Source organism: Crotalus tigris, unplaced genomic scaffold (assembly GCF_016545835.1).
Source record: "Crotalus tigris isolate CLP2741 ecotype Arizona unplaced genomic scaffold, ASM1654583v1 scf7180000017658.5313226, whole genome shotgun sequence".
Classification (NCBI taxonomy): Eukaryota; Metazoa; Chordata; class Lepidosauria; order Squamata; family Viperidae; genus Crotalus; species Crotalus tigris.
Window position 1 is genome coordinate 2,656,968 of NW_024096545.1, and position 12,392 is coordinate 2,669,359.

Here is a 12,392-nt window from a genome sequence, read left to right on the forward strand (position 1 = left end):
AAACTCAACTTAGCAACCATAAGAACCTAAAATACTGTTATACAACTGTGTCCTGTCAAATATCACAGTGGATCTAATCAGAGTTTTCACCTGTTGTATTCCTGCACACTTCAAACCCAAGAATAAGGCAGAAGAAGCTTGTCCACCCCAAGGATAAAACACCCAGACACAAACTGAGCAATGTGGTATATGCAGTACAAGCAGTGAGCCATGTGCAGATCTGTACATTGAGGAAACAAAACAATTTCATAAACGTGTGGAACAATATAGGAGAACAAACCCTTCAGGACCAGATTCAGCAGTGCATCTGCATTTAAAAGACAAAGGCCATTGTTTTGAAGACGGCAAAATTCACATTTTGGACAGGGAGGACTGCTGGTTTGAAAGAGGGGGTCAAAGAGGCATCTATGTCAATACTGAACAGCCCTCTCTCAACAGAGGGGAGGGATATGACATTATCTATCTCCAGTCTACAATACAATCCTTTCAACAGCTGTCTGCAAGGAGTATAAATCTTTTCATTCCCCACTATCCAGTCAGAACTGAAGAAGCTTCTTGGATGAGAAGCAAAATATCTTCTAAGAAAAAACAAGAAAGTCCAATCACTTTGTGAAAAAAGCATCTTTGGGATAACTGACCTGGATGACTGAGAATCTCCATAGACATTTGTCTGGGCTTAGTATGGCATGAACACGACCACTGCTTTTCACTCATGGGTTAGCACATCTGAACTCACCCTGTATATTTGTAGTAGTGTCCTAACAAATATATTTGAATCAGGTCAATTATTTGATTAGAAAAACTGGTTTAATATTGAACAGTTTTATCAGCAGTTTTAAACATAATTGTTGTTGTTAATTGCGAAGTCGTGTCCGACCCATCGCGACCCCATGGACAACGTTCCTCGAGGTCTTCCTGTCCTCTACCATTTTCTGGAGTCCATTTAAGTTCACACCTACTGCTTCAGTGACTCCATCCAGCCATCTCATTCTCTGTCGTCCCCTTCTTCTATTGCCCTCAATCTTTCCCAGCATTAGGCCCTTCTCCAGTGAGTCCTTCCTTCTCATTAGATGGCCAAAGTATTTGAGTTTCTTAAACATAATAACTGGATATAATATGCAAGATAGTTGGAATGAAGAATTGGAGTATCCTTTACAGTATTACAAAACCACTGATCTCAGCTTTCAGAAACAGAACTAAGGAGAAACTTCCTGACAGAACAATTAACCAATGGAACAACCTGCCTCCAGAAGCTGTGAATGCTCCAACACTGGAAGTTTTTAAGAAGAGACTGGACAGCCATTTGTCCAAAATGGTTTAGGGTTTCCTGTCTGAGCATGGGGTTGGACTCGATGACCTCCAAGGTCCCTTCCAACTTTTTAAAATTATTATTATTATTATTATTATTATTATTATTATTATTATTATTATTATCATCATCATCATCATCACCACATGTATGATACCTACATAATTCAACAAGTAGATTAATTTTACTGAATTTCACTGGTTTTTATTTGTTTCACTTTTGTTTTCTGATACTTATGCTATTAGTTTGTATAATTTAATTATTAGCATTCTTTAATCTTATTTAAATTATTTGCAAAGTGCTGTACTTTTTATTTGTTCTTAAGAAAGTTAAAAATTAAAAAATAGGAAGGTAAAATATTTTCAAATGATTCCTGGTGACTTTATGGGCATCTCTTTTAGACATCCATAAGAAGACACAATGATATTAACATAACAATGTAAATGAAATAGATGGAACGATGCAAGAGGGCAAGCCACTTTATTTTCATGATGTGTATGATAATGTTGCTTGCTTTTTATGTTGTTGTGCATGTTCATAACAGGTCCAGGTAGTTTTGTCAGTGCTACTCAAATAATTTGCCATTGCCTTATTCTGGGGATGTTTTCTAATTTCCCAGTCTTGTTTTGCCCGATGTTTTCTGGAAGAATCCAATGCAACTATTCTCCAGATTGAAAACTTATCTTTGAATCACAGACAATGTAGCAAGCCTACCAACTTCTACAGTAGCTGATCAATATGTATCAAAATATTAAATTTACTGACCATATGATATATTTTTTAGGTTCTTTGGTTGGCTATCCTTTGGGCTAAACAAACTAAAAAACCCCCACAAAAACAGCACAAGTCAAAAGAACAATGATGTTCAGTAAAATGATCAACAAGAAAAGCTCAGAGGGGGTCAGAAAATGGAAGAAAGGGTGCTTGTTTCTTTGTTTACTCCCAACTTAAAAATAGTAAAATAGTAAAAAATGCTGGAAAAATAAAAGGAAAGTCATTCCAAACAGTTGTTTGATGGGGAAATCATCAAATTTGCAGACGATACCAAGCTGGCAGGAATAGCCAACACTCCAGAAGACAGGCTTAGTTTACAGAAGGATCTAGGCAGACTTGAACACTGGGCGCTATCTAACAAAATGAAATTCAATGATGAAAAAAGTAAGGTTCTACATTTAGGCAAGAAAAACCAAATGTACAGGTATAGTATAGGGGGTACCTTGCTCAATAGTAGTAACTGTGAGAGGGACCTCGAAGTCCTAGTGGACAATCACTTAAATATGAGCCAGCAGTGTGCTGCAGCTACCAAAAAGGCCAACACAGTGCTGGGCTGCATTAACAGAGGGATAGAATCAAGATCACGTGAAGTATTAATACCACTTTACAATGCCTTGGTAAGGCCACACTTGGAATACTGCATCCAGTTTTGGTCACCACGATGTAAAAAAGATGTTGAGACTCTAGAAAGAGTACAGAGAAGAGCAACAAATATGATTAGGGGACTGGAGGCTAAAACATATAAGGAACGGTTGCTGGAATTGGGTATGTCTAGTTTAACGAAGAGAAGGATGAGGGGGGACATGATAGCAGTGTTCCAATATCTCAGGGGCTGCCACAAAGAAGAGGGAGTCCAGCTATTTTCCAAAGTGCCTGAAGACAGGACAAGAAGCAACGGATGGAAACTAATCAAGGAGAGAAGCAACCTAGAACTAAGGAGAAACTTCCTGACAGTGAGAACAATTAATCAGTGGAACAGCTTGCCTCCAGAAGCAGTAAATGCTCCAACACTGGAAGTTTTTAAGAATAGACTGGACAGCCATTTGTCCGAAATGGTGTAGGGTTTCCTGCCCGAGCAGGGGGTTGGACTAGATGACCTCCAAGGTCCCTTCCAACTTTATTATTATTATTATTATTATTATTATTATTATTATTATTATTATTATTATTATTATTATTATTATTATTAAAATGTGAGCTTGCTGCTGCTTCTTCACCATCCTCTCTGCCATTGCTGGTTGTGGGGACCTTTCAATATGGTTCTCTTCCAGGAAAAGTCAGATTCTCCTTGACTGATGCAATAACCTTGGATATCAAGACAAGGATCTGGGAGAAGCTTTTCAAATCATCTTTTAATAAACTCTGTTAGTTGGAAAAGATTCTACCAGACTCATTTTTTGCTACCAAAGACTTAACAGGAATCTCTGTTTGCCATGTGCAAAATGGATAATGTGTTATTTTCAAAATGGATAATGTATTTATTGCTAATTTTGGAACTTTATGGTAATCACCTGCAGGAGACAACTCTGACTTTTGCCAGTGTTATCAGAAACAATCCTACAGCATGTTAAAATCTGTGGTAATTGAAATACAAGCAAAATTATAAATAGCTTAAATAGAAGCTTGCATGCTGGCAAACGTTTTTAAAAATATATCAGCTTTTTAAATCCTATTAACTGAGTTCATTTATATTGTAGTTTCAATGCTGTTTTTATAATTGGTGTTTTCATTTGTGCTGCAGCATAGTGGAAACCTATAATTACATTTAATTACATCTAAAGAAAAACTGAATGCTAATATTCAAAAACATTACTTATAATTTGTCAAAAGAGCAATACTGTACATCCAGAGCTAGTTGCTTAGTGTAAATTCCATAATGAATGACATTCTCAACTTTCACATCGTTAGTCATTTGCCAGATATAAAATTCTTCAAAATTTGTGAAGTTTAACTACTTAAAGTATATTAGAAATTATTATTAACATTGAACATTTTATAAGACATTATAAAATATTAAGACCTTGGGATTTTAAATTAGCATGTTCCTTTGACTTTAATAATTAATACTTTGATCCACAAAAAATGTCTTATATGTACCCTGACGTGCAACCCAAATGTTGGAGATGTGGTTATAAGGAGGCTTCCTATTATCATATTTGGTGGTCATGCAGAGAGATAAAAGCATTTTGGATTAAAATATGGTGGAATATCCAGAGAATTTTTAGAAGGAGGGTAAAATTTACTCCGCAATTATTTTTGTTAGGTATTGTTATTTGTGATACATTGTATTGACATGTTATCTTAAGATCTTTGCCTAATTGCAGGAATAAAGTAGCTAAAATGTAAATTTTTTGCTGTTTGGGATAAATGGATAAAATTTATACAATTTAGATTGGGTATACAAAAATATTATATAGTTTTTTCACATTTATTAGATATCTTAAAATATATCTTAAGCCTATATTCTGCTCTGGGAAGCTTTGAGGGGTGGGGGATGGGGGGTTTTTCTTATATATGTATTGTTTAGTTTTATTTTTTTGTATATGTTGTCTCTTGTTTTGTATTTTTTTTTCTTTTTTGTAAAATTTATAAAACTTTTAATAAAAAAAAAAAATAATTAATACTTAATAAAAGGAACATTTTAAAAAAATTGTTAAAAATACTCCATGGCAATGTTATATATTTTACATTATACATATCTTAAATGTAAATATGTAAATGTAAATCTTAAATATCTTACAATGTTTACATTTAAGATATCTTAAAATATATCTTGACATTTGATCTAAACTATTTTATTAAAAATCATTAAAACACCTTAAATCTATTTTGAATATACTTACATTAAAAGCTGTACTTGAAAATTCTCTTTGAAATTCTTAAGCTATTTTGAAGACAAGGCAATTTAATAATATGCACCTTAATTTTTTTTTAAAAAAGCATGGAAAGTTGATTTAGCTGTCTATGAGTTGTAAATAAAATGAGTTGTTCAGAGAAGAGATTTACAGGATTATGCTATAGTCTTACAATAGCTATAGCAGGTAGGAATTTAGCTGACCTTTAGAATTCAATGAGACACTAGAAAATGTCAGGACCATTGGCATGACTGGGAAGTTGAGAGACATCTGGAAGAAGGCAATAGGAAAGAATTATGTTCTGTTGTCAAACAAAGCACATGGTATGATTAAATTCAGCATATGGGGATCCTAGCCTTTCTACACTTAAAAATGCAGAATTTAGGGTGGGAGCAGTGAGCAAATGCTGAATGACCATGGCTAGAGGAAGGCAATTCTTTTAATAAAAGCTTCTTCCACAAAGGCTGGATTCCCAAATTTCAAAAGGCCATGTGGGCTGGAAATTCTGAAGTGCAGTCTGTTTCTCTCTAGAAGAGAGGTGTTGAACTGGTGGCTGTGGGCCGGATGCATCATGCGCAGGCCACACCCACCCCAGCTCCGCAAAGGCAAAAAAGTCACAATATATCGCGATACGTCACGTGACACAATTGAGTTTGATACCCTTGCTCTAGAAGTTACCAGATTGTGACAAAGATCCCTTACCAGAAGGAGGAAGGTTAATTTGTTGTGGTTTGAAGCTATGATGTAAGTGATCTTTATACTAGAAGGTTAATAATTAGATATGGTTTCAGATTATTTAAAAGGAATGTAGGTTCTGTGATCATTTATTTCATCTGTAAATGCCTGTCCCAAGCTACCGATTTATGAATTAGCAGTGTGCAGTGTGCTGTATTTTGTATCTGAGAACAAATGAGAGGATTAGAGATAACAAAATGCCAGTCCAATGTCTTCAAGGATCTAATAGAAAACAAAGTCTCTTTGAGAGCTACTCCAAGTGAAGGGAAGGATCAAAATGTGTCATATATCTGTCTTGCCATAAATGAAGGATAAAGCTTCATAGATATATACCTGACTTCCTATTTTAAATAAATGTTATCAGATGCTCTGGAGAGAACATCAAACATTCCGTCTTATCCGGGATGATAATGAAGATGCTTATAGGGAAGAGGTAAAGGCTCTGGTGCAATAAAAGTAACCTGGTTCTAAATGTTGATAAAACAAAGATTGTAGATTTTAGAAAGAGCTCGCATAGTCATACTCCACTCAGTATCAAGGAAGCAGCTGTAGAGGTGGTCAACAGTATTAAGTATCTAGGGGTGCAGATAACTAACAATCTGAATTGGTCTCTCCACACGTCATCCTTAGTGAAGCATGCAAACTAGCATCTGCATTTCCTGTGTCGGATGAGGAGGGCACATCTTACTCATTCTATCCTAGCCACTTTTTACAGAGGCATGATTGAAAGCATTTTAACAAACTGCATCACTGTCTGGTTTGGTGGCAGCAGTGCCTCAGATAGAAAGTCCATACAGAGAATGGTATGGACAGCCGAGAAGATCATAAGAAGCTTGTTCCTTGGTATCCAGGATGCTGCTACTTAGAGCTCAAAGCATTGTTAGAAACCCCACACACCTACTTTACGGTCTGTTTCTGTTCTCCCCTCTGGTATAGCAGAACTAGCCAACAACTTTGTTACCTATGCCATCCGTCTGGTAAATTCACAAGATTTGTTTTTCTCGCCAAGCACATGTATACATAACCCGAACTAGACTGTTGTTTCTATGGGTCATATATGTGGGTATATGCATAATTCTGTATTTATTTTTGTCATATTTATGTAGTGTATATGGGAGGTGGTGATCCTTGAGAGATGTATGCCAGAGGTCCTCAGGAACTGGTTCCCTGGAGAAACATTTTTCCACAGACTGGAGGGGGCGTGGTTTTGTGTGCTGCCTGCATCCCAAGCATGGGCTCTATTTGTGCGGACCAGTTGCTGGCATGCCATGGCCTAGTACCAGTCCATGGACCGAGGGTTGGAGACCCCTGCTGTATGCAATGAAATTTCATTTTAACATACACTGATTAGTGTACATTCAAAGTGACAATAAAGTTAAAGTTAAAATAACAGGAGCTTCTATCATGATACACACAAAATCAATTTGTTTTCATCCAAAATTACTCAACTTCCAATAAATATAGAAATGTTAGAAATGTTAATGGCTTTTCAGGATGTTATTTTTGATTCTACACTGAACACCCTGTTAAAACTATTTATGTGCTACTGTTATTTCATTTTGTTGCCTTTTTCAACCTTTATGCTATCCAATTATTTTCCAGATTGTCCAAAGTACCTTTGTTTCCTGAGGTACGATATGCTAGACCCTTTTTAACATCCTGATACCTCAATACTCTTGAACAATAGCTATTGAATTACAGAGTTGGAAGTGGCATTTCTTCCCATTGAAAATCCATTAAGGAAGGAAAAGATGAAAATGCTAAACAATATATTTTGATGGCTGGCACCACGAGGACCCTTTGCTTGGAGAAACTCTGTATTTTTAAGAATTTTAAAGCAAGGGAATATTAAGCATCTGAAAAATTACATTAAGGAACACATTCTGACTGAATGTTTATTATTTGATAATACCTTTCCTACATCTACATATTAAAGTTATGTTCATCTTTCCACGTTTGGTGCAAACCTAGGTAGGCAGGAAAAGATTTTTTTTAAAAAAACACCATGTGCTGATGATCAATACAAGTGAATTTTTCAGGAAATTTGTAGATGGAACACAATTTAAAATCATAATAGCCAGTATGCTATTTATTGAATGTCTATTATTCTCTGCACTTTGGAATATTGGGGGCATATACTTATAGTAGAAAAAGTAAGAACTATTTTGTTTTTTTAAAAAAGTTGATGAAGGTAGCACATCAGTAGTATGATAAATAATGGATGAATGAGAAGTTATACGTTCCCATTAACTAGAATCTAAGTAACAGCATTTTAAACTATCAACTGGAAAACTTATCTTTGTCCCTGTATTATTCAGTAGCATTTAATTCAGATCAGATTGCTTCTATTAGTGGAGCTTTTTATTATTTAGTTGCAAGAATACAAAAATAATTTTGATCACTTTTTGCAAAGGGCCATACAGCTCTGGTTAAAATGTACAAGAGTTGATCAGAGGTAAGGCAGAACAGAATTTCTATATTATTGTTTGGCAGGATTTTACTTTGTTGAAAAAGCACAATTCCTGAAACTTTTGTGTAACTTTTGAGGTTTGATCTTTCTTGCACGTAGTCATTCTGATGCTGAACATACCATTTAAATTATACATGTGGCATTATCATTTTTAGTTATCTTATTGATCATACATGGACAACTGATATTACAGTAGTGTACAGTAATGTGTGATTTTTTAAATTTATCCTCCCAAAGTCTGTGTATGGCTATAATATATAAAACATTATTGGCAACAACAGGTGTATATATGAGTTCTAACAATATTACTCTAGAGCAGTATTTCTCAACCTTAACAATTTTAAGGCATGTGGACTTCAACTCCCAGAATTCCACAGCCAGCATTGCTGGTTGTGGAATTCTGGGAGTTGAAGTCCACATGCCTTAAAATTGTCAAGGTTGAGAAACACTGCTCTAGAGTGCAAGCAGCCTTCTTTAAAGTGAGGGAACACATTTTTCAAAGGGTTGTACTTTAACTTATCAAGATTTAAAGAAGAACTGTTTTCACCTTACAGCTGGGTTGTTAATTTTTTTTAAGCCCCAGGGCACTCTACAGGCTCTGCTGGAGATCCTTACACTTGTCTCTGTATACAAATAGCCCTTGACTTGTCTCGTAAACAAACTCATAACCATTTGTTTACAACAAGTTAATGACTAGACAAATTAATGACCCGAAATTACACCGGCACTGAAAAAAGTGACTTATGACTTTGTCCTCACACTTAAACCATTATAGCATCCTCATGATAACATGATCATAATTTAGGCATATGGCAACCGGCATGTATTTATGGTTGCGGTATTCCAGGTCATGTGATCAGCATTTGCAACTTTCCTAGTCAGCTTCTGACCAGCAAACTCAATGGGGGGAAAACTGGATTGCCCCATAATGACTGCTTCATTAACTTACCAACTGCAGAGATTTGCTTATGGCAGAAAAGGTCATAAAATCAGGCAAGACTCATTTAACAATAGTCTTGCTTAACCCCAGAAATTCTGGTCCCAGTTGTGGTTGTAAGTCAAGGACTACTTGTATATGATTGCTGTCAATACTAGTCTACCGGCAGTAGTTACCACTGCAAAAGCATCATACTGAAGATGGCCCTGGAATAACACAAGCTTTACTACTTGTGAACAGAAATTAAAATGGGAAATCCATTTGAGAGACTGGGGCAAGCCCTACTTTTAAAGCCTAAATCTTCATTTGAAACTTGTGGGTGTACTTTGATCGAACTTTTCATTCTGTTATGACAAGCATAAAAGTCTATTAGGGGCGTGAGCACATCGGTTGCTTCTACAGGTCTCGGCGCCCGTCTGTGAAGTTAATTAAAGTTCGAGAACAGATATTATCAGGTCCGCGTTCTGCGACCACCGTTGAGTTCACTCGTTCAAGCCGGATCAGAGCCAGCAATACAGACTTGAACTTTCAACGAACAAGAAGGCAGCCCAAGACTGGCTTGTGAGAGGGGCATGATGCAAGGCGCCCACTTTTCCCCCTCCCGTTTATTCACTCGGAACCGGACTCGTTTCACGGTAGGTGCTTTCCTTCCTTAATCGGTCCACATCCCAATTCTGTCAATCATATATTACCGTTCGTCGTACTGTAATTGGACTCTGCGCCCGGTACTGATCCGTAGCAACGCCCTTTTTTACACGGGGTTTCCGAGTCTTGATTATCTAGAGTTTCAACCGTGCAGCGCACCTATCCTTGGCGGGCTATCTAGCCACGCCTCCGCGGCATCTTTCTCCTAATAATGAAGATAGCGTCGTCTCGTTGGTCTTCCCCTGAATCTATTTCTTCTATTCCTGCCTTAATAGGCCTTTTGCCGGCAATTATTGGTTATTGCAGGCATCAATCTTGCTCCTCGTTCCCGGGCTTCCCTTAACGCTATTGGACTATTTCCTTGCCTTTCTGTAAGCTGTCCGTCCCCTTTTTTCTTATGGCCTATCGATCTCCGAGATGGGAACTTGGCCGACAGCTGATTGGACGTGGCCTTTCAATAGGGTTAGGCTGCGCAACGGGTATATTTACCCGGCGGCTGAGCACGCTGTTGCGTGAGGTGCTTCCCGTCTCTCGTCGTGCGTGTCTGCCTCGTTCGGAGTGAAACCTCCTCTAGTCCAGCTCCGCCTCGCCCTCAGGTTGGTTTGGCAGGGTAGGCCGGGTCACGTCCTTCATGGGACTGCAAACGGCTCCGTCGTCACCATCACCATAGATGCGCAGAGGGCCCGAGCGGCGGTGGCTGCGGTCCTCCTCCCCTCCTTAATCCCGGTTCGGGCTCTCCCGGGTTCTACGGCCTTTTTTTTTTTTTTTGCTTCCAGAGCGGGGCGGAGAAGGGAGATGCCGCAGACTACTGCTTGGAGGCATCAATCCTGTTCAACGGCCCTGCAAGGAGGCTTACGGCCAAAGGGTTTCGAAGTGGCGGAATGAGGACATCCGTGGGGTGCGAGGGCGGGAGGGCCGACAACGAAGGAGCGAATGAACCTTTCTCTCTCCCTCTGCTCCTTTTGTAGTGCGGGAATACATGCCTGCGGTAGCCAATTGGCGGCTTTAGCAGGCCCGGCCGGCCAAGGGATGTGAAGGACTGGGAGGGTCGGCCTCACGCACGCGCGTGGCCAGGCGGATGGTGCTTTCATACTGACGGGGGCGACTTTTAAGCCCGCCCCGGAGACGGTAGTTATCGGTGCCAAATCTCGCTTCTCCCTACCCCCTTCTTGTGCCCTGAGGGGGAAAAAAAAGTGGCCCCGCGCCCTGAATAGCTCAGCGAGAAGGTACCTTAGCGGGTCTGTAAAGCTCCGCGGGCCTGCCGAGGGAGGAAACGGGACGCTAAAGCCGCCGCGGCTTTCCTCTTCCCGTTAAAAAGGACAAAAATCCGCGACACTAGCCGTCTTAGGCGGTGTAGGAGTGGGAGAATAATAAAATGAAAGAAGCTTGAGAGGCCGGCCTTTTTTTTTTTTAACCGTAGCAGAAATAACTGCACGTAGAGGACAATGGTGTCGTTCAATAGCGAAGGAAAAAAAAAAGCCATGGGTAAAAAGCGGGCAGCTCTTATAAAGTGAACCAGGGTTGCGGCTTTATTGTGCTACCCTGGCACACAGCTACGAGCTTTGTCTGTCGCCTCATGGAATGACAATTTCATTCCACCAGCATCAGATCTAGGCTGGGATATAAAAAAAAAAATCCATGCAATTTTGTTGAAGTGCTAATAATAACTACCCCCCCTTCGTCAGGCCTGTTTGGGTGCAGATAACTATGCAGAAAATATGTGCATTTAAATCGTATGCATGAATTTTCAAATAGTTTTGAGCCCTTCATGTTTCACCTGTCACTCAGTTGTACTCTTGCCCCAGTAGTCTTAATAGAAATCGTTTATATGTATGTTCACTTGGCAACAGAAATCTGTGGTGAACATTGTAATTAATATGTAAACTGGGTCAAGTGGGAGCTTTATAATCTGATGCTGAGTATTGTAGAGTAGCCATGTTTCCAGTCAGTGCTATTTTTGTCTTATCGGCAGCATTACCTTTAGGAAGTGTAGATGGTTCTAGGTTTTATGTATATGACTCCTTTATAACTTGCTATTTGGAAGCCAAAAGAGTTGTGGTTTATACACGGAATGTAGTTCTATAAAACTCACATACCGCAGTTTCTTTTGGGAATGTCAGTTATGTCCCCTTAAGTTAAAGACTACAATGAAATATCCTAATGGTTATTTTGATCTTTGTGCTGGTGTTACATACTAGTGACACAAGAGATTCTTGGAGCCTGACATAGCAGTACTTATACATCCTATTCCAAACAATTTTGTCTGAATAGAATTTTATTTTGGGTGCGTATGGAAAATTGATTCTTTCCCCCCTATTGTGCTTTTTAATATTTGTCTTATAAGGGATGCTGTAGATGTGTGTCACAGAACATTTTTCACAGAAAAAAAGTTTTCCTATGAAGCTTAAAAAGACTTTTACTATGAGAAGGTTAAATTTTATATGCAACAGAAAAAAAATCTAGCTTGACTTCTTGCTGGGTTTGGCAAAATGTTTTTTGGGAAACTTAGCTTGGTAACATGCATTCTGCAGCAAAAAAAAATCATTTTCCCTTCCTAATTTAAAATCAAAGAATAATTTATATGAAGGGAACAGAAGAAAAGTTTTCATGCATCTGTTTGTGATGTGGTACTTTATAAGTACTTCATTTAGCTTTTCTTTGAGAATA

General features: G+C 38.4%; 1 protein-coding gene across 2 annotated transcripts in view; it reads left to right on the forward strand.

Annotated features, from left to right (window-relative positions):
• Positions 1 to 10,165: 10,165 nt before the first annotated feature.
• Positions 10,166 to 12,392, forward strand: part of G3BP1 (G3BP stress granule assembly factor 1) — a 32,587-nt gene continuing 30,360 nt past the window's right edge. For both annotated transcript variants that reach the window (XM_039335744.1, XM_039335745.1), the window contains exon 1: positions 10,166 to 10,321. The gene's annotated coding sequence lies outside the window, so the exon portion shown is untranslated. The remainder of the gene's footprint in view (positions 10,322 to 12,392) is intronic.